Source organism: Macrotis lagotis, chromosome 6 (genome assembly GCF_037893015.1).
Source record: "Macrotis lagotis isolate mMagLag1 chromosome 6, bilby.v1.9.chrom.fasta, whole genome shotgun sequence".
NCBI classification, from domain to species: Eukaryota; Metazoa; Chordata; class Mammalia; order Peramelemorphia; family Peramelidae; genus Macrotis; species Macrotis lagotis.
Window position 1 is genome coordinate 187448158 of NC_133663.1, and position 26982 is coordinate 187475139.

At 39.3% G+C, this 26982-nt stretch overlaps 1 pseudogene; it reads left to right on the forward strand.

Annotated features, from left to right (window-relative positions):
- Positions 1-1631: 1631 nt before the first annotated feature.
- Positions 1632-2258, forward strand: LOC141491946 (ras-related protein Rab-5C pseudogene; annotated as a pseudogene).
- Positions 2259-26982: the final 24724 nt, after the last annotated feature.

Here is a 26982-nt window from a genome sequence, read left to right on the forward strand (position 1 = left end):
AGCGCCTAAGAGACATTCTTCTCTTGTTGTCATCTTGGCTCCGCTCCCCCCAAATAATATTTCTTAGGAAATTATTTTTCTGGCGAAATTCATTTGAAGATATTGTACTAATTGTATCAAGTCCCAGAACATTATAGGACTTCCTCAGTAATACATGCAATTATTCAAAAGGGGACAGCCTAAGAAATCCTTGAACAAAACTAAATTGAGGGAAAATGTCTATTGTTCAGACTATGAGATGGATATGGACGACCAGTCCATTGAGTTAGAACATCACTACAAATTTATGCACTTTTCAGATAAACAAGGAGTTGGGTCCAGAACTGAATAATAGAAGAGTAAACTAAATTGCATTTGAGAAATAGTTTATTGTTGTTAACAATGTCAAACATTTCTTCTGTATAACGACCTAATATGTCAATGTGAATATTCTTCTGGTCACAATGTATGGTTGGAAATCTTGCAACATTATAATCTCCAAAAAATTAAAACTTTGAGTGACTCAAAGGGCAACAGAAAGATACCTAATGGACACATGTAGGGGGAATATTTCCAATGATTAGCTATGATCAAAAAGTGTCATAAGAGACATCATTAATGAAATAGATGATCAAAAATGCAATGGGGGGCTGAGAGTAGAACCAAGATTGTAGATTAGAGGCAGTAACTCAGCTGAACCTTCCCACCAATTCCTTCCAAACAACTTTTAATTCTTCAAATCAATTTTGGAATGACAGAGCTAATAAAAGATCAGGGAGAGATATTTTTTTCTGGCCTAAAACAACTTAGAAGGTTGATAGAAGAAGTCTTGTATCACCAGGGTTGGGAGGTAGCAGCACCACAGTGGTCCTTGGAAGCAGTGACAAGTGACCAAAAAAAAGCCACTTTGGGAATGTTCAGCCCAAAAGGAGTCAGACAACTGATCAGAAAAAAAGATTCCAGGAGATCCTTTGCTGGCATTGGTATAGTTGGCATTGATTGTCATTCTATTGGCCATATGAGGTCTGGATCACAGTTCCAGGGCTGGGAGGGGCACTCATGATTGGTCACAAAGAAGCAGGGAGCCTGTTCATAATCTTGGTCAGAGAAGAGCATTAGTACTTGTGGTAGCAGGAAAAAAAGGAGATCTGTTCACAGTTCTGGGGTCAAGATGAGCAGCTATGACTGCAGAGAAATTGGGGCTCTTCATGCAGACCAGAAGAGTAGTGACCAGATCTCTCCCCATCCCGGGTGAGCAAAGTCCAACATTAATATAAGATTAATGGTTAAGAAATAGATGGGGAAATGGAAAAAAAAATGTAAAAATAAAAGCCAAACAACCCAAAACACCCAAACTCCAAAACCCTTGATCATAAAAAGCAGCTAAGGTGACAGGGAAGTCCAAGACACAAACTCAGAAGATGATGGTGGAGTGGAGGCCGGAGCCTGGGACACTGCGGGGGGGGGGGGGGGGGGGGGGGGAGCAGAACCTAACCTCAGAGCCGGCACCCCGGTAGCTGAGCCGGCCCCGGTAGCCCTGCCGCCCCAGAGCCTCAGTGGAGGCCTCCTCTCCCCACTAAGTGCCTCTGCGCTCAGTGTTGGCCTCCCAGCCCAACCCCACGCTCACTGGTGCCACTGCTGTGGGACTGGCCATGGCGGGTTGGGAAGGCGCAGCATCACCCAATGGACCAGCTGCTGGTAACAAAATCTGCCAATTTAAACTGGTCTTACTTGGGGAGTCAGCAGTGGGCAAGTCAAGCCTCGTCCTCCGCTTCGTCAAGGGACAGTTTCATGAATACCAGGAGAGCACGATTGGAGCGGCCTTCCTCACACAGATTGTCTGCTTGGATGACACAACGGTCAAGTTTGAGATCTGGGACAGAGTAGGACAAGAGTGGTATCACAGCCTGGCCCCCATGTACTATCGGGGCGCCCAGGCAGCCATTATGGTCTACGACATCACAAATACAGATACATTTGCACGGGCCAAGAACTGGGTGAAAGAGCTGCAGTAGCAGGCTAGTCCCAACATAGTCATTGCACTCGCCGGCAATAAGGCTGACCTGTCCAGCAAGAGAGCTGTGGATTTCCAAGAAGCACAAGCCTATGCAGATGGCAACAGCTTGCTCTTCATGGAAACATCAGCAAAGACAGCAATGAATGTGAACGAAATTTCCATGGCAATAACTAAGAAGGAACCTGGTGCCCCGGGCCGGAATTGGGGTGTGGACCTCCAGGAAGACAGTCCAACCAACAGGAGCCAGTGCTGCAGCAACTGAGTACTCACTTGCCCGCCCACTGCCCCCCACCTCTCCCTGCCTGAACAACCTGACTGGAATCTACTCTAATTAATCGCACTTAATGAGAACCACCGCCTTGGGGGGGGGGGGGGGGTGTGTGCTGTGATTTCTCCACAAATTTTTTGATCGTAGGCTGGAGGAAGCTATTCCACCTGCACCTTTCTGTACAAATACGAATTCAATTTTAAGTCTTAAGTCACTTTTTTAATATATATGAACTTCACCTCTTCCTACCTCTCCCCTCTTATTCTTTTCTTGGTAGCTGCATGTCCCAATTCTTCTCCTACCCTTGTATTTTTTATGGGTGGGGAGGGGATAGGGAAGTGGTTACCCTTCCTGGCCCTTTTGCTGATTGGGAGAATTGTTGGTAGCACCTCAGTCTCATATCCTCACCCACCACCTTGGAGTGGGTTTTGTTTATCTTGGGATGAAGGCAAGCCCTGGGTGGGGAAGAGGACTAGGAGGATTTTCCTTCAACTGGTTCTTATTGGGGCCACCCTACTCTTTTACCCCACCCAACTGACTCACAGCCCAAAGAGAAACAGCATTATTATGGCAGCCAAGAACCCTTTTCCCAAATCTCCTGCTACCACCTGGACCTCTGACTTTGAGCCCTATTTTGACCAAATCATAATGATGAGTATTTGGGGGAATGGAACCAACTTTTTTCTGTATTTTGTATTGTATGTTTTCTTCAACATGTAACCAATCAGTATCTTGTCAATATAGTACATCAATCAACCTCTCAAAAAAAAAGATGTGAAAACAGGTACAACCATCAAAAAATAATGCTAATTGGATTCAAACGCAACAAGAATTATGGAAGCATTAAGAAAAAGATAAGCATGATAGAGGAAAAAATTAGTAAAAGAAATGAGAATGATGAAAAAAAAATTATGAAAAGAGGATTCATGACTTGATAAAAAAAAGGCACAAAAATTACTGAAGGAAAATAGCACCTTAAAAAACAGAATTGGCCTACTGGTTTAAAAAAAACTCACCAAAAAACCCAACTCCTAGGGGGCGGCTAGGTGGTGGCTAGGTGGCGTAGTGGATAAAGCACCGGCCTTGGAGTCAGGAGTACCTGGGTTCAAATCCGGTCTCAGACACTTAATAATTACCTAGCTATGTGGCCTTGGGCAAGCTACTTAACCCCATTTGCCTTGCAAAAGCCTAAAAAAAACCCCCCAACTCCTTAAGAAGCAGAATTGTGGGGGCGGAGTCAAGATTGCAACTGGAGAAGATCCTCTCTTAGGTACTCTCTCTGATATTTTCAAACTTATAAAATAAGGACTCTAACTAAATTTTTGAGAGACAGAACCCACAGAGGGATCCAGTAAGGCAGTTCTCCAACCCAAGGTAACCTGGAAAATGGCAGAAAGGCTCTGCTCCATGGGATTGCAGGGGTGGCCACCAGAGTGAAGGAACTGAAGGCAGGCCCAGGGTGCTGGGAGCTGCTGCCCACAGCAGTGGGGGCAGTTTCCTCACCTATACCCTGGGGAGTACTGGGCACAACTTGGAAGATCAGTGTGTGTGTGTGTGTGGGGGGGGGGCTCTGCCAGAGGCAGCACGTGAAGTCCAGCCCTCAGGGCATTCAGCTAGCAGCATGGCTTGGCAGCCCAGATCCAGGAACCTGAAGCAGGCAAAGCAGGTAAGCAGGAGCCTCCAGGCTTGAGCCTAGGTAGGGGAGAGGAGAGAGACTGCTGAGGTCTGTCCTCTGTTCCTGGAACAGGACCCTGGGGCTCTGACCACAATCAGATCCTGATTGCAGTCTAGGCCCCCCATAGAACAGCAGGGACCCCCCCAACACCTCAGCCCCGTGGCAGAGGGGTGCACTTGTGGTCATTCACAGACCAAGAGGGAAGACAGAGCCCTCACACACTGCAATCCATATTTGGGGGGGATGTCCCAATAATACTCAAAAGCTCAGGAAGCACCCCAGAACCAGGCACAGGCTGGAGAAATGAGTAAGCAGAGATGAAAGAGGAAGACCATTGAGAAATACTTTGTGTGTGATTCCAAGAAAGATCAAAATACTCAAGCTGATGATGAGGAAATCCAAGCTCCTGCATCTAAAGACTCCAAAAAAAAAATTGGGCTCAGGCTATGACAGAACTCAAAAAAGATTTTTGAAAATCAAGTGAGAGAGATAGAAGAAAAATTGGGAAAAGAAATGAGAGAGATGCAGGGAAAACATGAAAAAGAAGCCAGCAGCTTAGTCAAAGAGATACAAAAAAATGCTGAAGAAAATAACATGTTAAAAACCAGCTTAGGTCAAATGGATAAAACAGTTCAAAAAGTTATTGAGAAGAATGCTTTAAAAAGCAGAACTGACCAGATGGCAAAAGAGATAATGAAGCTCTCTGAGGAAAACAAATCCTTCAGATGTAGAATGGAACTGGGGGAAGCTGCTGATGTTATGAGAAATCAAGATACAACAGTTCAACACCAAAAGAATGGAAAAATTAGAAGAAAATGTGAAACATCTCACTGAAAAATTAACTGATATGGAAAATAGATTCAGTAAAGATAATTTAAAAATTATTGGAATGCCTGAAAGTCATGATCAGGAAGAGAGCCTTATCATTTTCAAAGAATTACTACTAGATATCCTAGAAGCAGAGGGTAAAATAGAAATTGAGAGAATCCTCCAATCTCCCTGAGAAAGAGATCTAAAAAAAAAAACAACCTCCAGGAATATTATAGCCAAGTTCCAGAACTCCCAAGTCAAAGAGAAAATGTTACAAGCAGCCAGAAGGACAGAATTCAAATATTGTGGAGCTGCAGTCAGGATTACACAGGTCTCAGCAGCAACTACATTAAAAGCTCATAGAGCTTGGAATATAATATTCTGGAAGGCAAAACAGCTTGGAAAGCAACCAAGAATCAACTACCCAGCAAAACTGAATGTCTTCTTCCAGGGGAAAAAGATGGACTTTCAATGAACCAGGGGAATTTCAAATGTTCCTGTTGAAATGGCCAGAGCTGAACAGAAAATTTGATCTTCAAATACCAGACTCAGGTGAAGCATAGAGAATGGAGAAGAATAAAATATGAGGGACTTAATTATGATGAACTACATGTATTCCTGCATAAAAAATGATACTTATAATACTCATATGAACCTTCTCATTTAATAGAGCAGGTAGAAGGAGCTTTTATAGATGAAGCAAGGGAGAGAGCTGAATTTGAAGATATAATATAGCATAGAAATGGAGTCAATGGCTAAAATGGAAAGGTAATGGGAGAAAGAAAAAGGAGAGGTGGAATAGGCTAAGATATTTCACATAGTAAGATTTTTTTTTATTACAATGAGATATTGCAATGATATGGAAGGGGGAAGGCAACGGGGAATGAGGGAACATTCTCTCTCATCAAAGGTGGCTAGGAGAGGAAATAGCATACATACTCAATGGGGTATAGACATCTAGAATAAGGAGAGAAGGGGGATGGGGGAAGGGGGGATGTGAGTAATTGGAGGAGAGGGTGGACCGTGGGGGGGAGAGTGGTCAGATATAACACATTTTCTTTTTTACTTCTTGCAAGGAGCTGGAATTGGATGGCCTGTCCAGGACCATAGGGCCGGGTGGATGCTGGGCCTAAAGGGTAGTATGTGGGCTCAGGTCCTCTTGGCCCCAGGGCTGGGCCTCTGTCTGCTGTGACACTCAGCTACCCTAAAGCACATTTAAGCAGAGGGACAGAGGGAAAGGAGAGAGAAAATATAGCATATGGTAGCAGAGAAATACCAAAGGAGAGAGTTGTGATCAGCAATGGCAGGGGTAGAAAAATATGGAAGTACCTTTTGTGATGAACTTATCATAAAGAATATGATCCACCTGCATCAGAGTTGGAGGTGTTGGAACACAGACTTAAGTACATTTTTTAAATTATGTTTTTGGGGGGTTTCAGGGCAAATGGGGCTGGGTGGCTTGCCTAGGGCCCCACAGCATGATGATTGTTGGGTGTCTGAGGCCAGATTTGGACCCAGGTGCTCCTGGATCCAGGGCTGGTGCTCTGTCTGCTGCACCACCTGGCCTCTCCTATTATTATTATTATTATTATTATTATTATTATTATTATTATTATTATTTTATTTTATTTTATTTTGGAGGGTTTTTTTGGTTTTTACAGGGCAATGGGCTTGGGGTGGCTTGCCCAGGGTCACACAGCTGGGTGACTGTTGGGTGTCTGAGGCCAGATTTGGACTTGGGTGCTCCTTGTTTCAGGGCCAGTGCTCTGTCCACTGTGCCACCTGGCTGCACCTATTATTATTATTTTTTTAATTTTAATTTTTTCTCTTTACTTTATTGCTCATGTGGATCTATATTTTTTGGGGAGGGGGTATTATGTTTATTCTTAAATGAGAATATTTTAGTAATGTATAAAAAAGCATCATTTGTACAAAAATAAGAATAAATAAATTTTTAAAAATTAAAAAAGAAGAAGCAGAATTGTTCAAACAGAAAAAGGAGAACAAAAGCTCACTGAAAAAAATAATTTCTTAGACATTAGAATTGGGCAAATGGAAGCTAATGACTCTATGAGACATCAAGAAACAATGAAACAAAGTCAAATGTATGAAAAAATAGAATATGAACTACCTCACTGGAAAAACAACTGACTTGGAAAACAGATTGAGGAGAAATAATTTAAGAATGATATGATTACCAGAAAGCTATTATTTTTTTTAAAAAGCCTAGACCATATATTTCAAGAAATTCTAAAGTAAAACTGCCCTTTTTCTTAAGATCTAAATACCTTAAATAACAAAGGTTAAAATAGAAGTTGAAAGACTCCACCTATTCAACACCTATAAGAGATCTCAAAATGAAAGCTTCCAGAAATATTATAGCCAAATTCTAACTCTCCCAGGTCAAGGAGAAAATATTGCCAGCAGTTAGAAAGAAACAATTTGAATATTATAAGGCCACAATCAAGATCACACAGGATATAGTGGCTTCTACATTAAAGGAGTAGAGGTTACCTTTTTTTTTTATCTAATTCCTTATGCAATAACATTTTTGTAATAGGTTATAGGTGAAATGGAAAATACCAAACATTTTCATCATGACATATTCTATTGTTAATAAAAAGGTGAGTGACACAGATTGGATACCCAGATGACTGATTTCATTAAATTGCTCTTGTGTTAAAAAAAAAATAAAGTCAAGTGAAAGTTGAAGGATGATATAGAGAGGTAGAGGATCATTTTTCCTGAAGAGGAACTTTTAAGTGAATATTTTGTGATTGTAGGAAAAATTTTCTGTATCACCAGATAGTTTATTGTAATGTTATAAATATGGAATAAAGTTATAAAATGAAAAAAAAGGAGTAAATGGATTGGAATATGATATTCCAGTATACAAAGGAGCTAGGATTACAACCAAGAATAACTTGCATAGCAAAATAGAGTGTAATTTTTTTGGGGGGGGGTGCGGGGGGTCCAGCCTCCACGGGGTTCTTGGAACCTGACAGGAGGGATAGAGTCAGCAAAATGAGTTGAGTCAATAAGTGGGTAAAGGCAGGAGCAGGTGCTGCTTGGATTTATTTTTATAGTTTTAGAATCATGTATGTTTCAAGCAAGCAAGCAACCTAAGATCATTTCCTTGGTTACAAGAATGTACAATTTTCATCATCAATCATATAGTTCATATGGTAACAAGTTTTAATCATGTGATTACAAGTTTAAGTAATAATCATATAGTTAATTGATTTCTTATCCCTACTCAGATCATGATGACCTTAACCTGTCTGTTACCATATTTATTACTACATTGTATAATTGTTAATTCATTTAAAGTTATTAATTAAGCAATACTTTTAATGGCAAGTTTTTTATATTTTTTGTGTAGGTAATGTTTTTTGATACACTTCCTTAACAATCTGTAGTGAGGGTCTTTATGCTTGTCCACCCATCCATTAACTCTTACAATAACCTATTTTTCTTTCTGGCCTTGTTGGTAGAAGCCACAGTTTCTGTGACTTTTTTATTCTTTCCCATGAAACTAAGGCTGCTGGAGTTCACATATTGGTCACTTGTACTATTTTCTCACCATCTTTTTCATATATTCCTGTGTATGGTAAGGGGGGAAAAACTATTAATTTCCCTGGAATTCTATCTGACCCATCTTGTATCTGTTTTCCCTATATATATTCTGGCATCTCCTTGGAATTCCTAGTGCTCAGTTTTCCAGAGATTTCATAATGTTGAAGCCTTTTGTATGCCTCGAAAAGAGGCAGTCCTGTAAAATTTGGACAGAGTTTACAATCTGTTTTATTCAAGGAATTTCTCTGAAATCCTTCCTTTATTGTCATTCCAGTATTAGGGTGAGTAAAGATTGTAATCAATAATAAACCTATAAATATTGGTATGCATGAAGTCCCTATATATATTGAAGAAGGAAATGTTGTTCCATCAGGCAATGTGACTGCCTTGAGTCTTCTTTTTTATTTTTTTATTTTTTTCACTTGATTTTTTATTTTTATTAAAGATATTATTTGAGTTTTACAATTTTCCCCCAATCTTGCTTCCCTCCCCCACCCCCATCCCACAGATAGCACTCCATCAGTCTTTACTTTGTTTCCATGTTTTACCTTGATCCAATTTGGGTGTGATGAGAGAGAAATCATATCCTTAAAGAGAACAGAATTCTCAGGGGTAACAAGATCAGACAATAAGATATCTGTTTTTTTCTAAATTAAAGGGAATAGTCCTTGTACTTTGTTCAAACTCCACAGCTCCTTATCTGGATACAGATGGTACTCTCCTTTGCAGACAGCCCAAAATTGTTCCCAATTGTTGCACTGATGGAATGAGCAAGTCCTTCAAGGTTGAACATCACTCCCATGTTGCTGTTAGGGTGTACAGTATTTTTCTGGTTCTGCTCATCTCACTCAGCATCAATTCATGCAAATCCCTCCAGGTTTCCCTGAAATCCCGTCCCTCCTGGTTTCTAATAGAACAGTAGTGTTCCATGACATACATTTACCACAGTTTGCTAAGCCATTCCCCAATTGAAGGACATTTACTGGATTTCCAATTCTTTGCCACCACAAACAGGGCTGCTATAAATATTTTTGTACAAGTAATGTTTTTACCCTTTTTCCTCATCTCTTCAGGGTATAGACCCAGTAGTGGTATTGCTGGGTCAAAGGGTATGCACATTTTTGTTGCCCTTTGGGCATAGTTCCAAATAGCTCTCCAGAAGGGTTGGATGAGTTCACAGCTCCACCAACAGTGTAACAGTGTCCCAGATTTCCCACATCCCTTCCAATGCCTTGAGTCTTCTTGCTAGGACTGTGTCAAACAGCTTAGAGACCCTGGCTCCCAACGGTGGGGGTGGGGGGGGGTGGGGGGGTGAATATTTAATGAAATAGGGAACTTTCAAGCATTCCTGATAAAAAAGACCAGAAATGAATAGAAAAATTTGACATTCAAACAAAAACTCAAGAGGATCATAAAAATGTAAATATGAAAGAAAAAAGAGAAGATGATTCATCTTACTCCCAAGAACTTTATCACAATTGGGGTAATAAAAAGGAGGATATGGGTTTGAACCAATTAGTTGGAATGATCCCCTAAAAAAGAAGAGAAGAAAAAAGAGGAATGCAAGGAGAAGGGAAAGGGGGATGATAAAATGGGGAAATTTTTCTCACATAAAAGAGGAATGGGGCAACTAGGTGGTGCAATGGATAGGGGGCAGCTAGGTGACACAGTGGATAGAGCACCAGCCCTGTAGTTAGAAGGACCTGAGTTCAAATTCGACCTCAGACACTTAATATTTGCCTAGCTGTGTGACCTTGGGCAAGTCACTTAACCCCACTGCCTTAAATAAATAATTTTTTTTAAAAGAGGCATGCAAGGAAGAGCTTTTACAATGAAAGGGGAAATGATGGGGGTGGCAGGCAATATTTGAACCTCACTTTCATTAGAATTGGTTCAATGAAAGAAGAATACAAACACACATACACACACACTCAGGTTTATATAGAAGGGGAAAAGGTGGAAGAGAAAAAAGTAAATGTGGGGAAGAATGGTTAAAGGAAGGACAGATTAAATGAGACTAGTTAGATGCAAAAGAGACTTCTGAGGAGGGACAGGATAAAGAAGAGGAAGAAGATAAGAAGAAAATGGAATGGAGAGAGATGCACAGTAATCATAATTGAATGTGAATGGGATGAACTACCCACAAAACTGAAGTGGTTAGCAGAATGGATTAGAAACCAGAATCAGGGGCAGCTAGGTGGTGAAGTGGATAGAGCACCGGCCCTGGAGTCAGGAGTACCTGAGTTCAAATCCAGCCTCAGACACCTAATAATTACCTAGCTGTGTGGCCTTAGGCAAGCCTCTTAACCCCAATTGCCTTGCAAAAAACTAAAAACAAACAAACAAAAAAAAACCAGAATCAAATATGTTGTTTATAAGAGTCACACTTGAAACAGAAAGACACAGAGTTAAAATAAAGAGCAACAACAGAATCCAATATACTTCAGTAAAACTAAAAAAATAGCATCTTAGACAAAGCAAAAGCAAAAATATTTGTTCTTTCATTATTTCAATCATATTTGGCTCTTCATGATCTCATTTGGGATTATTTTTTGGTAAAGGCACTAGAGTGATTTGTCATTTCCTTCTCCAACTCATTTTACAGTTGAGAAAACTGGGGTAAACTAAGAGACTTGTCCAGGATCACACAAGTAATAAGTGTCTAAGACCAGATTTGAACTCAAGATGATGAGTCTTTCTACCTCCAGGTTTGGCACTAGGGTGGCATAGTGGATACTGGTTAGTCACACAACTAGGCAAATATTAAGTGTCGGAGGGATGGGAGTTCAAATCCAGCCTCAGACACTTGCCACTTACTAGCTGTGTGATCTTGGGGAAGTCACTTAATTCTGATTGCTTCCCATTCAGGGCCATCTCCAACCTGATTCATGTCTGACCACTGTACCCATATGGTTTTGGAGAAGAAAGTGAGGCTGGTGACTTAGCACAGCACCCCCTCACTAAAATCTAATTCATATGCTTGTCCTGACATCACCTCCCTGTTGTCATGGTCTTCATAAATGAAGGACAAACATCAACATCATCATCCTCTGCATATCCTAGCTTCCTCAAAAAGCAAAAATAACTCAAATTTTAAAAATGATAGGGAAACTACATTTTATTAAAAAGTATCACAGGGGCAGCTAAGTGGCGTAGTGGATAAAGCACCAGCCCTGTAGTCAGAAGTACCTGGGTTCAAATCCGGTCTCAGGCACTTAATAATTACCTAGCTGTGTGGCCTTGGGCAAGCCACTTAACCCCGTTTGCCTTGCAAAAAAAAACCCTAAAAAATAAAGTATCACAGATAATACAGTAATAAGAATGTTCTCAACTAGTTTCTCAGATAAAGGACTGATTTCTCAAATATCTGGAAAATGGAGTGAAATTTATAAAAGTAAAAGTCATTCCCCAATAGATAAATGGCTGAAGGATATAAATAGGCAGTTTTAAGAAAAGATTGAAGCTATCCAAAGTCATGAAAAAAATGCCTTAAATCACAACTGATTGCAGAAATGCAAATTGAAACAATTCTGAAATTGTTTTTTTCATTTTTCTAAGGAATTCTTAACTTTATTTGAAATTATGAAATAAAACTAAAATCTGATAACATTCTCCTAAAGCTGTTACACTATTTTGAAATATTCTTTTTTTGATTTACAATTTTCCCCCTAATCTTCCTTCCCTTCCCCCCCGCCCCGAAGGCAGTTTGCTAGTCTTCACATTGTTTCCATAGTATACATTGATCTAAGTTGAATGTGATGAGAGAGAAATCATATCCTTAAGGAAGAAAAATAAAGTAAAAGAGATAGCAGAATTACATAGTAAGAGAACAGTTTTTTTTTTCACCCCAATTAAAGGTAATAGTCTTTGGTCTTTTTTTCAAACTCCATGATTCTTTCTCTGGATACAGATGGTATTCTCCATTGCAGACACCCCCAAATTGTCCCTGATTGTTGCACTGATGGAATGAGCAAGTCCATCAGGGTTGATCATCACCCCCATGTTGCTGATAGGATGCACAGTGTTTTTCTGGTTCTGCTCATCTTTCTCAGCATCAGTACATGCAAATCATTCCAGGCTTTCCTGAATTCCTATCCCTCCTGGTTTCTAATAAAACAATAGTGTTACATCACATACATATGTCATAGTTTGTTTAGTCATTCCCCAATTGAAGGACATTCACTTAATTTCCAATTCTTTGACACCACAAACAGGGCCACTATGAATATTTTTGTACAAGTAATTTTTTTTACCCTTTTTCATAATTTCTTCAGGGTATAGACCCAGTAGTAGTATTACTGGATCAAAGGGTATACATATTTTTGTTGCCCTTTGGGTGTAATTCCAAATTGCTTTCCAGAAAGGTTTGATTAGTGTCCCAGATTTTCCCATCCCTTCCAACATTAATCATTGTCCTTTCTGGTCATATTAACCAGTCTGAGAGGTGTAAGGTAGTATCTTAGAGATGCTTTAATTTGCATTTCTCTATTAAGTAATGATTTAGAGCAATGTTTCATATGACTAGGGATGGTTTTAATTTCCTCATCTGTAAATTGCCTTCGCATATCCTTTGACCATTTGTCAATTGGGGAATGGCTTTTTTTTTTATGAAAATTTGACTCAGTTCTCTGTATATTTTATAAATGAGTCCATTATTAGAAATACTAGTGGTAAAAATTGTTTCCCAATTTATTTCATTTCTTTTGAGCATGGTTACAGTGGTTTTATTTGTGCAAAAGCTTTTTAATTTAATGTAATCAAAATTATCTAGTTTGTTATTAAATGATGTTCTGCATCTCTTCCTTGGTCATAAACTGCTTCCCTTTTGATAGATCTGACAGGTAAACTACTCCCTGATCTTCAAGTTTGCTTATGATAATGTTTTTTATGTCTTAATCCTGTATGCATTTTGATCTTATCTTGGTATAGGGTGTGAGGTGTTGGTCTAATCTAAGTTTCTGCCATACTAACTTCCAATTTTCTCAACAGTTTTTATTGAACAGAGAAGTTTTATCCCAATAGCTGGATGCTTTGGGTTTAACAAACAGAAGATTATTATAATCATTTCCTGCTATTGCACCTAATCTATTCTACTGATCTACCACTCTATTTCTTAGCCAATACCAAACAGTTTTGAAAACTGATGCTTTATAATATAATTTTAGATCTGGTAAGGCTAAGCCACCTTCTTTTGCACTTTTTTTTTCATTGAATCCTTGGAAATTCTTGAATTTTTCTTTCTCCATATGAATTTACTTACAACTTTATCTAACTCATTAAAGTAATTTTTTTGAATTTTGATTGGTAGAGCACTAAACAGGTAATTTAGTTTTGGTATAATTGTCATTTTTATTATATTAGTTCAATCTATCCATGAGCAGTTGATGTTTGCCCAGTTATTTAAATCTGATTTTATTTGTGTGATAAGTGCTTTGTAATTGTTTTCAAAAAGTTTTTGAGTTTGCCTTGGCAAATAGACTCCCCAATATTTTATATTGTCTGAGGCTACTTTGAATGGGATTTCTCTTTCTAGCTCTTTCTTCTGTATCTTGCTAGTCATATATAGAAATGTCTTGCATTTATGAGGGTTTCTTTTATATCCTGTGACTTTGCTAAAGTTGCTAATTATTTCTAGTAGTGTTTTAGATGAGTTTTTGGGATTCTCTAGGTATACCATCATGTCATCTGCAAAGAGTGAGAGTTTTGTCTCTTCCTTCCCAATTCTAATTCCTTCAATTTCTTTTTTCTTCTTTTATTGCTGAGGCTAACATTTCTTTCTTTTTTTAGAAAGATTTTATTTATTTTGAATTTTACTATTTTCCCCCCATTCTTCTTCCCTTCCCCCACCCCCCACCAAAGGCATTCTGTTAGTTTTTACATTGGTTCCATGTTATACATTTATCTCAGCTGACAGAGAAATCATATCCTTAAGGAAGAAAAATAAAGTATGAGATAGTAAAATTACATAAGATAACAGGGCTTTTTCTTTCTAATTTGAGGGTAATAGTTTATGGTCTTTGTTCAAATTCCATAATTCTTTCTCTGGATACAGATTGTATTCTCCATTGCAGCCCAAAATTGTCCCTGGTTGTTTCACTGATGGAATGAGTGAGTCCATCGAGGTTGATCATCACCCCCATGTTGCTGTTAGGGTTCTGTTCATCTCACTCAGCATCAGTTCATGCAAATCCTTCCAGTCTTCCCTGAATTCCCATCTCTCCTGGTTTCTAGTAGAACAATAGTGTTCCATCACATACATATGCCAAAATTTGTTAAGCCATTCCCCAGTTGAAGCCATTCCCTTAATTTCCAATTTTTTGCCACCACAAACAGGGATGCTATAAATATTTTTGTACAAGTGATGTTTTTACCCTTTTTCACATTCTCTTCAGGGTATACACCCAGTAGTGGTATTGCTGGATGAAAGGGTATACACATTTTTGTTGCCCTTTGGGCATAATCCCAAATTGCTCTCCAGAAAGGTTGGATGAGTTCACAGCTCCACCAACAATCTATTAGTGTCCCAGATTTCCCACATTCCTTCCAACATTGAACATCATCCTTTCTGGACATATTGGCCAGTTTGAGAGGTGTGAGGTGGCATCTCAGAGATGCTTTAATTTGCATTTCTCTAATAAGTAATAATTTGGAACAGTTTTTTATATGACTATGGATTGCTTTGATTTTGAGGCTAACATTTCTAATATGATGTTGAATAGTAGTGATGATAATGGGCATCCTCGTTTCATTCCTGATCTTATTGGGAATGCCTCTAGCCTACCCCTCCATTGCACATAATGCTTGTTTATGGTTTCAGATAGATACTGCTTATTATTCTAAGGAACAAACCATTCATTCCTACACTTTCTAATGTTTTTAGTAGGAACAGGTGCTGTATTTTTCAAAAGCTTTTTCAGCATCTATTGATATAATCATATGATTTCTGATAGATTTGTTATTGATATAATTAATTATACTAACAATTTTACTAATAGTGAACCAACCTTACATCCCTGGAGTAAATTCTACTTGGTCATAGTGTATTATCCTAGTGATTTGCTAAGATTTTATTTAAGATTTTGGCATCTATATTCATTAGGGAGCTAGGTCTATAATTTTCTCGCTCTGTTTTGACTCTTCCTGGTTTAGGTATCAGCACCTATGTTGTTGTCATAGAAAGAGTTAGGCAAAGTTCCATCTTCACCTATTTTTCCAAAGAGTTTATATACAATTGGAACCAATTGTTCCTTACATTTTTGATAGAATTTACTTGTCAATCCATCTGGCCCAGCAGATTTTTTCTTAGGGAGTTCAATAATGGCTTGTTGAATTTCTTTTTTCTGAGGTAGGATTATTTAGGCTTTTAATTTCCTCTTCACTTAACCTGGGCAACGTATATTTTTGTAAATATTTGTCCATTTTGCTTAGATTGTCAAATTTATTGGCATACAGTTGGGAAAAATAATTCCAAATGATTACTTTAATTTCCTCCTCATTGGTGGTGAGTTCACCTTTTTCATTTATGATGCTAGCAATTTGGTTTTCTTCTTTCTTTTTTTTTAATCAAATTGACCAGAGGTTTATCAATTTTATTGGTTTTTTTCATAAAATCAACTCTTAGTTTTATTTATTAGTTCAATAGTTTTCTTGCTTTTGATTTCATTAATTTCTCCTTTAACTTTTAGAATTTCTAATTTGGTATTTAATTGGGAGTTTTTAATTTTTTCTTTCTCTAATTTTCTTAGTTGCATATTTAGTTCATTGATTTCTTCTTTCTCTAATTTATTCATGAAAGCATTTAAAGATATAATATAACCTCTGACATTTGCCTTGAGTGAATCCCATAGGTTTTGGTATGTTGTTTCATTATTGTCATTATCTAGGATGAAATAATTAATTCGTTCTATAATTTGCTGTTTGATTCATTCATTTTTTTAAAAATGAAGTTATTTAGTTTCCAATTAGTTTTGGGTCTGTATCTCTCTGGTCCAGTATTACATATAATTTTTATTGCATTATGATCTGAGAAAGATGTATTCAGTATTTCTGCCCTTCTGCAGTTGATTATATGCCCTAGTATATGGTCAATTTTTGTGTAAGTGCCATGTACTGCAGAAACAAAGGTATATTCTTTTCTATCCTCATTCAGTTTCCTCCATAAGTCTATCATATCTAGGTTTTCTAACAATGTATTTATCTCCTTAACTTCCTTTTTGTTCATTTTTATGGTTAGATTTATTTAAATCTGAGAGTAGGAGGTTGTGTCTCCTACTAGTAGAGTTTTGCTGTCTATGTCTTCCTGTAGCTCTTTCAACTTCTCCTCTAAGAATCTGGATGCTTTGAACTGATGCTGAGTGAGATGAGCAAAACCAGAAAAACATGGCATACCCTAACAGCAACATGGGAGTGATGATTAATCTTGAAGGACTAGCTCATTCCATCAGTGCAACAAGCAGGAACAATTTTGGGCTGTCTGCAAAGGAGAGTGCCATCTGTATCCAGATAAGGAGATGTAGAGTTTGAACAAAGTTCAAGGACTATTCCCTTTAATTTAGAAAAAATCAGATATCTTATTGTCTGATCTTGTTACCTCTTAGACTTCTTGTCTCTTCTTTAAGGATATGATTTCTCTCTCATCACACTCAATTTGGATCAAGGTACAACATGGAAACAATGTAAAGACTGACAGATTGCTTTCCATGGGGGGGGGGGGAGAGGCAAGTAAGATTGGAGGAAAATTGTAAAACTCAAATAATATCTTTATTAAAAATAAACTAAAAAAGAATTTGGTTGCTATACCATTGGGTGCATACATATTTAGTATTGAAATTACTTTATTATCTGTACCTTTTAGGAAGATATAGTTTCCTTCCTTATCTCTTTTAACACTTTTTGCAGCTGCTTTGTCTGAGATAAGGATTGCTACCCCTGTTTTTTTTTCACTTCAGCCGAAGCAAAATATATTTTGCTCCAACCTTTTACCTTTACTCTATATGTATCTCTCTGCTTCAAATGATTGTCTTGTAAGCAGCTGTTTTGTGATTTTAATGAGGTTCAAATTCATTCCTGAAAATGACACTCTTGCTGACATCAGTGAAAATGAAAGTATTTTAATTACATAATACAAGGAATAGATTGCTTACAATAACATCCAATACAACAAATAATACATAAAAAACAAAGGATTTTAATATTATTAATAAAAGTAGAAGAGAAAGATAAAGAAAACATCACCAATTCGGGGGAGCACCAACTCTAATCATCCTTGGCTGGGGAATTGCGACTCAAGTCCCGAACGAGAGAGAGAGAGAGAGAGAGAGAGAGAGAGAGAGAGAGAGCCCCAGGCAGAATATCTTCTCCATGGGTGAGATTCCACGAATGCTCGGAGCCTCAGGATATTTATCAGTGGAGAACAAAGAAGGCTTGTTGCCAGTTCAGTTAGGAGGGATCCCAGAGTTCTTTGACAGAAATATAGGGAAGTGGACAAGTTTTATGACTTCAGGAGAATGCCATATGGGGCTGCAAGGTTTAACTTTAATTAAAGTCAGCACTGAGAGAATAGCCAGTTCTCCTCAGTACTATCTGTGTTCGAAGGAGTGGCTAGCTTCTGGAATTTTGGTATGCAGCCAAATCACCTATGGCATGTGGAAGTAAGTTCATGAGGAGGGTACGTCCTCATACAAGCTCGAGAGAACTTACTTATATGAAAATTTCATTTTCTTATTCAGCAGCATATTGTAGGATTCTGGTTTTTAATCCACTCTACTATTTGCTTATGTTTTAAGGGAGAGTTCATCCCATTCACATTCAAAGTTATAGTTTTTAACTCTTTATTGCCCTCCATGTGATCTTCCCTCTGTATTTTCCCCCCTTTCCCCCTTTATCCATATTCCCCAGTGTTTTGTTTCTGAATACTGCCCCCTGCAGTGTGTTTGCCCTCCTATAGAAACCCCCTCCCCTTTCCCTTTTCCCCTTCATTCCTCCCTTCCTTCTATTAGTTCCCTTTTTTCTCCCCCTCCCGGTCCCCTCCCTCCCCTTTTCCTCTTTTAATACTTGAAAGGTAAGAGAAGTTTCTTAATTTAACTGAGTGTTTGTGTAAGTTAACTTTTAGCCAAATCTGATAAGAGGAAGATTCAGGTGGTTCTCTATTTTTGAAAGAGTTTTCCAATTGACCAATTGAGGTTTTCAGAGAACTATTTTCTTTTTTCATTTGTCTAATTGTATTTTCCAATGATTTGTTTTCTTGTTGCAAGGTGTTAATTGTCTCTCCCCAATTTTCCCATTGATTTTTAAACTCCTTCCTGATTTCTTCAAGGAAGTCTTTCTGTGCTGGAGATCAGATCATATTCTCCTCAGTGGTTCTAGGTTCTAGGTTTCTCTGAGTTAGGGTCTTTTACTTCTAGGAATTTTTCTATGGACCATCCCTTTCTCTGACCTTTCTTCATTTTCCTAAGACCTTATATTGGTGAGGGGCTGGTTCACAGAGGTTTGATGTTGAGATCCCTAGAGGCTTTACTTACTGGGTTTAGTAACTCCAAGTGGACTGACCAGTAGCCTGTGTTGGTTGCTTTCTCTGGAGCGTCTGTGACCTTAATTTGAAGACCTCTTCCTTAGCCTGGAGGGGGTGGATGAAATTGTTGAGGACTTTTATCTTTGTCCAATGTTGGGACAAAGGGAAGATTGCATGGAGGGCAATAAAGAGTTAATAACTGTAACTTTTGGTGAGATCTGCTGCTCTTAGTCTGGGGCAGAGGTGGGCTATAATTGTGTTTGTTCTGAGAAGAGTCTTCATCTGAAATGAAGGTATGGCTGTAGCTCTCCCATGCTGGAACTCACTCTCCAGTTCTGCAGGCAAGCTCCAGACTGTCAGTGCCACAACCAAAGCCTCTGCTCCCTAATTGGCCCATGCCCCTGTGGCTGATCAGGCTTGCTCCACTTTTAGTCTTCCAGGCTCTAGTCTGACCTACTGATCAGGCTAGCCAAGCTCTACTCTCGCGTATTCCCCCGCTCCTTCAGGTTAGTGGGACTCTCAGGCTCTGACCCTATCCTGCTCCTGCTCCCAGAAGAGACCCATCTCTCTGTGCCTGGATCACCCATGATCCCAGAGGACAAACCTTGAGGTAGATCTCTTCTCCTAGTTTCTCTTTCTGGGTTTTGTAGATTGGATTTCTGTTAAGAGGTTTGTTTTATATTATATATGAGAGAAGAGCAGGAGACTAGCACTGTGCCTGTCTTCTCTCTGCCATCTTGGCTGGAAGTCTCAACTCTGAGATCGTTGATCAGAGTTCCAAAGATTTTCAGTGTTCTTTGTCTTTACAATATTAATCTTATTGTATAAATTATTCTCCTGGTTCTTACTTCACTTTATATCATTTCAAATAAGAAGTCACTTTACATTATAATGAGGACAACATATGTGTATTATATGTATATATATGTGTGTGTATACACACACACACACACACACATATATGTATATATATAGTATATGATTGGTTGGTTCTTGTCCTTCATTATCGAAGAAGACCAAAAAGATATCACTATAATTGAGACAAATTACAGTGTGTCCAACTATAGTTGATCAGATCAGTATGAGCTTGGAATGTTCTACCACAAGTCAGGTGCAAAAAGTCTGTGTGAACACCCGTGGTGGCTACTCTAAACTTATAGATGTCATGTTTCTTTTGAGCTACTCAATTCTGCCTTCTTTGTAGGGTGCAGCACTCTCACTGATTAGGGCACACCATGCTGGGCAGTCCTGTGCCAGGCTCCAGTGCTGTACATTCAATTCCAAAGTTCTTCAATGAGATCCTAAGGGTGTCTTGGTTTTGCTTCTTCTGATCCCCTTGAGAGCACTTGCCCTGTGTGAGTTCTCTTTTAAATAGGGTTTTTTTTTGGCAAGCATATTTCTGGAATTCTAACAGCATGTCCAACTATTGTCGTTGCACTCTCTGTAGTAATGTTGGAATGCTGGCAGTTTAGCTTGAGAAAGTTCAGTGTCTGGTATCTTCTCCTGTTAGGTGATCTTAAGAAATTTCCTAAGACAATTTAAATGGGAGTGATTCAGTTTTCTGATATGGTGCTGGTGGCAGACTGTCCAGGTTTCACAGGCACATAGTAATGTGGTCAGCACAATAGCTCTGTAGGTCTTCAATTTGGTAGTCAGTCTAAAACCCCTTCTCTCCCATACTTTATTTTGGAGTGACCCTAATACAAGTGTCAACCTCATTGTCAATATGTCCTGGAAAGGATACTGCCAAGGTAAGTGAACTTGTCCATAGTACTCAGAACTTCTCCATTTGCTGTAATTTATGGCCCACATATGGATGGTGTGGTGCTGGCTGATATTTTCTGTGCTTTCTTGGTGTAAATTGTTATATCAAAATTAGAATATGGTGGAGCCAAGATGGCCACATGAAGGGATTGAGTCTTAGGAGCTCTCTGATAAAACTCATAAGCTAAGGACTCTAACTAAACTTTCGAGAGACACACCCCACAAAAGGACCCAGTGAGGCAGTTCTCCTACTCAAGGTAACCTGGAAAAGAGCAGAAAGGCTCTGCTCCCCAGGGTCGGAGGGGTGGCCTGCTGCCGGAAGGGTGGCCTGCCAGGGCACTGGGAGCTGCGGCTCTCAGCAGCAGGGGAGTCTCCTGAGCTGCACCCCAGGGGGGCACTGGGCACAAAGTGGGGGAACAGTGGGGGACCTCTGCCAAGGCAAACACATGGAGCCCAGCCCTCAGGGCACACAGCAAGCAGCTTGGTCTTTGGGCAGCCGGAAAACAGAAGCAGGCGGAGCCAGTAAGCAGGAGCCTCCAAGGCATGATCCCATTGAGCTGAGGGAGGGGAGTGAAGAGAGAGAGACTGCGGAGCTCTGTCCTCTGCCCCTGGAACAGCAGTCTGGGGCTCTGACCACATTGAGATCCTGATCCCAGTCTAGGCCCCCCCATAGAACAACAGGGCCCCCCCACCTCGGCCCCGTGGCAGAGGGGGGCGCTTATGGTCATTCACAGACCAAGAGGGAGGACAGAGCCTCACACACTGAAACCCTTGTGGGAGTGTCCCAAAAGCTCAGGAAGCACCCCCAAACCAGGCCCAGGCTGGGAAAATGAGCAAGCAGAGAAATAAGAGGAAGACTATTGAGAAATATTTTGCAAATGAGCTCAAGAAGGATCAAAATACTCAGTCTGAAGATGAGGAAGCACAAGCTCCTGCATCTAAAGACTCCAAGAAAAACAGAAATTGGGCTCAGGCTATGACACAGCTCAAAAAGGACTTTGAAAATCAAATGAGGGAGTTGGAAGAAAAACTGGGAAAAGAAAGGAGAGAGATGCAGGAAAAACATGAAAATGAAGTCAGTAGCTTAGTCAAGGAAATCCAAAAAAATGCTGAAGAAAATAGCATGCTAAAAACCAGCTTAGATCAAATGGATAAAACAGTTCAAAAAGTTATTGAGGAGAAGAATGCTTTAAAAAACAAAATTGGCCAGATGGAAAAAGAGATAAGAAAGCTCTCAGAGGAGAGCAAATCCTTCAGACAAAGAACAGAATTCAGGGAGATTGATGAATTTACCAGAAATCAGGAATCAATACTTCAAAACAAAAAAAATGAAAAATTAGAAGAAAATGTGAAACATCTCATTGAAAAAACAACTGATATGGAAAACAGACTTAGGAAAGATAATTTAAAAATTATTGGAATACCTGAAAGTCATGATCAAGAAAAGAGCCTTGACATCATTTTCAAAGAATTACTACAGGAAAAATTGCCCTGATATTCTAGAAGCAGAGGGCAAAATAGAAATGGAGAGAATCCACCGATCCCCCCGAGAAAGAGATCCCAAAAAACCAACCCCTAGGAATATTATAGCCAAGTTCCAGAACTCCCGAGTCAAAGAGAAAATATTACAAGCAGCCAGAAGGACACAGCTCAAATATCGTGGAGCTGCAGTCAGGATCACACAGGACTTAGCAGCAACTACATTGGAAGCTCGTAGGGCTTGGAATACAATATACTGGAAGGCAAAAGAGCTTAGAATGCAGGCAAGAATGAACTACCCAGCAAGGCTGAATGTCCTCTTCCAGGGAAAAAGATGGACTTTCAATGAACCAGGGGAATTTCAAATGTTCCTTCTGGAATGGCCAGAGCTGAACAGAGGGTTTGATCTTCAGATACAGGACTCAGGTGAAGCATAGAGATTGGAGGAGAAGGGGAAAATATGAGGGACTTGATGAACTGCATGTATTCCTGCATAGAAAAATGATACTGATAATACTCATATGAACCTCAGTTAATAGAGCAGGTAGAGGGAGCTTTTATAGTTGAAGCACAGGAGAAAGCTGAATTCGAAGATAAAATATAGTGTAAAAATGGAGTCAATAGAAAAAAAAGGGAAATGGAATGGGAGAAAGAAAAAGGAGAGAGGGAATAGTCCAAGATATTTCACATAATAAGATTTTTTTTATTACAGTGAGCTATTGCAATGATATGGAAGGGGGGAGGCAAGGGGGAATGAGGGAACCTTTGCTCTCATCAGAGGTGGCTAGGAGAGGAAACAGCATATATACTCAATGGGGTATAGGCATTTGGAGTAAGAAGGAGGGGGGAGCAGGGGGAAGGGGTGGGGATGTGAATAAAGGAGGAGAGTGGTCAGATATAACACATTTTCTTTTTTCTTCTTGCAAGGGGCTGGGATTGGAAGGCCTGCCCAGGACCATAGGGCCAGGTGGATTCTGGGCCTAAGGGGTGGTATGGGGGCTCAGGGCTTCTTGGCCCCAGGACCAGGGATCTGTCTGCTGCACCACTCAGCGACCCTACAGCAGAGTCAGAATGAAAGGAGAGAGAAAATACAGTACATGGTAGTGGAGAAATAAGAAAGGAGGGAGTTGCGATGAGCAATGGCAATGGTGGAAAAATATGGAAGTAACTTTTGTGATGGGTAAGAATGTGATCCACCCGTGACAGAGTTGTTGGTGTTGGAACAAAGACTGAAGCACATTTTTTGTTATTATTATTTGGGGGGAGGGTGCAAGGCAAGTGGGGCTGGGTGGCCTGCCTGGGGCCACATAGCAGGGTGATCTTTGGGTGTCTGGGGCCGGATTTGGACCCAGGTGCTCCTGGCTCAAGGGCCAATGCTCTGTTTGCCACCTGGACACCCCTACTATTATTACTATTTTATTTTATTTTGGGTCTTTTTTTTTTTCTTCTTTTTGGTTTTTGCAGGGCAGTAGGGATCCAGTGGCTTGCATGTCACATGGCTGGGTGATTGTTGGGTTTATGAGGCTGGATATGGACTCGGGTGCTCATGGCTCCAGGGCTGGTGCTTCATCCATTGCGCCACCTGGCCATACCTACAATTATTACTATTATTTTTTTAATTTTAATTTTTTTCTCTCCCCTTTACTTTTTTCACCCAAGCAAGTCTATCTATATTCATGGGGGGAGGGGTATTTTGTTTACTTGTAAACAAGAATATTTTATCAGTGTAAAAAAAATTTGTACAAAATGAGAATAAAAAACAAATTTAAAAAAGAAATAAAAAAAATTAGCATAGGCAGCAGAGAATGGATCCATATGTTGTTGCCGCATTGCATCTGCAAACAGATAATCATGCACCAATACTCTCTCCACTTTGGTCTTGGCTTGTAGCCTTTTCAAATAGGTATGTTTGTGTGTGTGTGTGTGTGTGTGTGTGTATAATGAAGTTATGTACATAATACATACAAAAAGAATTCAGGGTAGTTTGGGAGATAAAGATGGGATAACTGATACTTTTGAAGTCAGGAAAATGGGCACAGGGAAAATGTTGAATTCTTTTCAAAACTTTTCTGTATTGTGGGGCTGTTCTCCATTACTATTTGATCCTGCCCTTTGAAGCAGAAAGCACTGCTCATGCCCAGTGAGTGCTGTCTTAGACCCTCCTTGGGGACCATAATACCTGGAGCCAGTTACTGGGCCACTCCCCAAGTACCACTCTTGTTCGGGCCACCAGAAAGGTGTTTGAGCAGACTTCTGCCCAGCAGGAGCTCTCTTTTTATTTCCTGGACTCCCAGTGACCAGGCACTGGCTTCTTTTCTCTCTCTAAGCTGGACCCAAGTGATCTAGCCATGCTGCTGGAACGAAACAATCCCAGCTCCATACCACTGGATATATGTTGATCTAAACTTCTTTTCTTTCTTTTTAAGTACTTTTAAACCTCAACTTCTGCTAATCAGGTTATCCTTTTAGAAATTCACTATCTTTTTGCTTTGTTTCTCCAAAGAATTTAACCTGTGAACTTTCGAGCAGCATTTAAAGTTTAAGCTTTCTTATCTTTCTGAGTCACTCTCAAAAGAAATCCCATTTTCACCTGTCATCACTTTTAGATATAGTATCTTACTAATAACGGCTAAAATTTACATTGTGCTCTAAGTTTTGCAAAAATACATTTTATTTGAGTGCCCCATAACTTGTTATTATTAGGGGTATTATTATTTTTTGTATTATTATTATTTACATTTTACAGATGAGATTTAGAAAGTTTAAATGACTTGCCCTTGATCACACAGCTGGTGTCAAATGTCAGAATTTGAATACAGGTTTTCTTTTATTTTTTAGGGTTTTTTTTTTGTAAGGCAAATGGGGTTAAGTGGCTTGCCCAAGGCCACACAGCTAGGTAATTATTAAGTGTCTGAGCCCGAATTTGAACCCAGGTACTCCTGACTCCAAGGCTGGTGCTTTATCCACTGTGCCACCTAGCCACCCAAATACAGGTTTTCTTGACTGCAGATTAGGCCCTCTAACTACTACCAAGCAGAAATATTCCAATTCAGCCACAATGCTTATATATATATATATATATATATATATATATATATATATATATACACACACATATATATCCAAGACTGTGGATTAAGTTGAATGAATGAGGCAGAGAAATCTTAGGTGAACCTGCACCTCAGTTTTTGGCTGATATCAGGCTAACAAATAAACAAGGAAATTCATAGATATGTTGCAGTAGCTGCAGTTGTAATTTAGTTTTGGTTTAGATTGGAGGAGAAATGACCATGAGACTCATATTATGGATAAAATTATAAGTTTCAGTAAAGAAAAAGTCAGAGTAAAAACACAAGTCACAATAAAATCAGCTTAACACAATTGGTCATAACTGGTCACAATAATATTTTCTTACCACAATCAGTCCTCACCTGTGATAAACAACATCTGGATTCACATGGCTGGAGAGCCTGGGGAATAGCCCTCTAGAGTCCCAAAGACAAAAATGTTCTGGGTTATTCATCAGGGGAGACACTAAATAACAGCCCCTGGGCCTCCAAATAAAGAAGGCTTTGCATCAGGTTGTATGAACTGCTTCCGGTGGTATTTTCAGGATCCCAGGAACTAGGCATCCAGATAATACCTAAAGGGAATGTTTAGGGAGAAGGGTCAGTTCTCCCCAGGACTAATCATTTCCCATCCCATTTAACATACTCAGGCTTGGGCTTTATCTTGTCAGTTTGAAGTCAGATAATTAATAACTTTCAGTGAGGACAATATGATTTTTATATTCTCAATACAACTAGGAAACACAAGAATGATACATCACCATCACCAGTTATTGCGTTCAGGTGTTTGGTTCAAGATATTTCAATTTGTATTTCTGCATACACACTCAATCACAACATTGGGACCCATTCAAAAGATTGTGGCAGCCCTTTCTGCTTTAGTCTGGACAACCAAGACGGCAGATAGGAGATTGATAATGAACAAGTTCATGCCTAATCAAAATTTTCTTCAGAAACCTTCACCTTACATTTATGTTGTGGTATTTCTTCTCTTCAGCAGTTCTTTCCATATATATCTAGTGGGGGGCTCATTCCTATTAGGGTTTACCTTAGACTCCCTCACCTGTGATACTACTGGAACAAGTCCATGTCTCTACTCAGTCCTCTTTAATCTATATGTTACAGGAAACTGTCCCAAATAATTTACATAATGCTACCAGTAACCCCCTCAGGTATATCTGAGAAACAGTTGGGGTTCTTCATCAAATTTATATTCCAAGACCCCCCCAAAATGTTAAAACAGGAAATTCACAAATAGGCATTTGACAAAAACAAGCTTGAAAACAAGATTCAGTCACAACTTATAAATTCTATTAGAATCTGTGGGGATGGTGATCCTTAAACCTCATCAAAACATAAGGCACTTTGGAGGACTGTTAATTAGGCATTTTTACATTCCCTCTCTGCACTATCTAGTCAACTCTTTATATGATTACTGGTAAATGCCAACTTGGTCCAGGCCTTGTGTCAGTGTCAGAAACTCCCCTTGATATAAAGCCACCTGTCATTTACTTTTCAGAGAGTTTCTTTTCAGAAACACAATTAGAAGTCAATGAAGCCACAGGCTTCACAACAAACTTGCCATTTAATGGTAGCAAGAAAATATATTTTTTTTAATATATGGAAGGTCAGGCTTAGTGAGAAGTCTAATGTGAGAGTATATGACTACTATTAATTCTCTAGAGATCTACTAAGCTAATCAAAGAACAAGACAGGTGGTTGGAAAATCACCCTTCTAAAGGAAGCATACATAAATGAAATAGCTGTCTTGATTTTTGTATATTCAAACTAGAAGAAGTACATATTATGCACTTCAAGCCAGGCAAAATAGGAAAT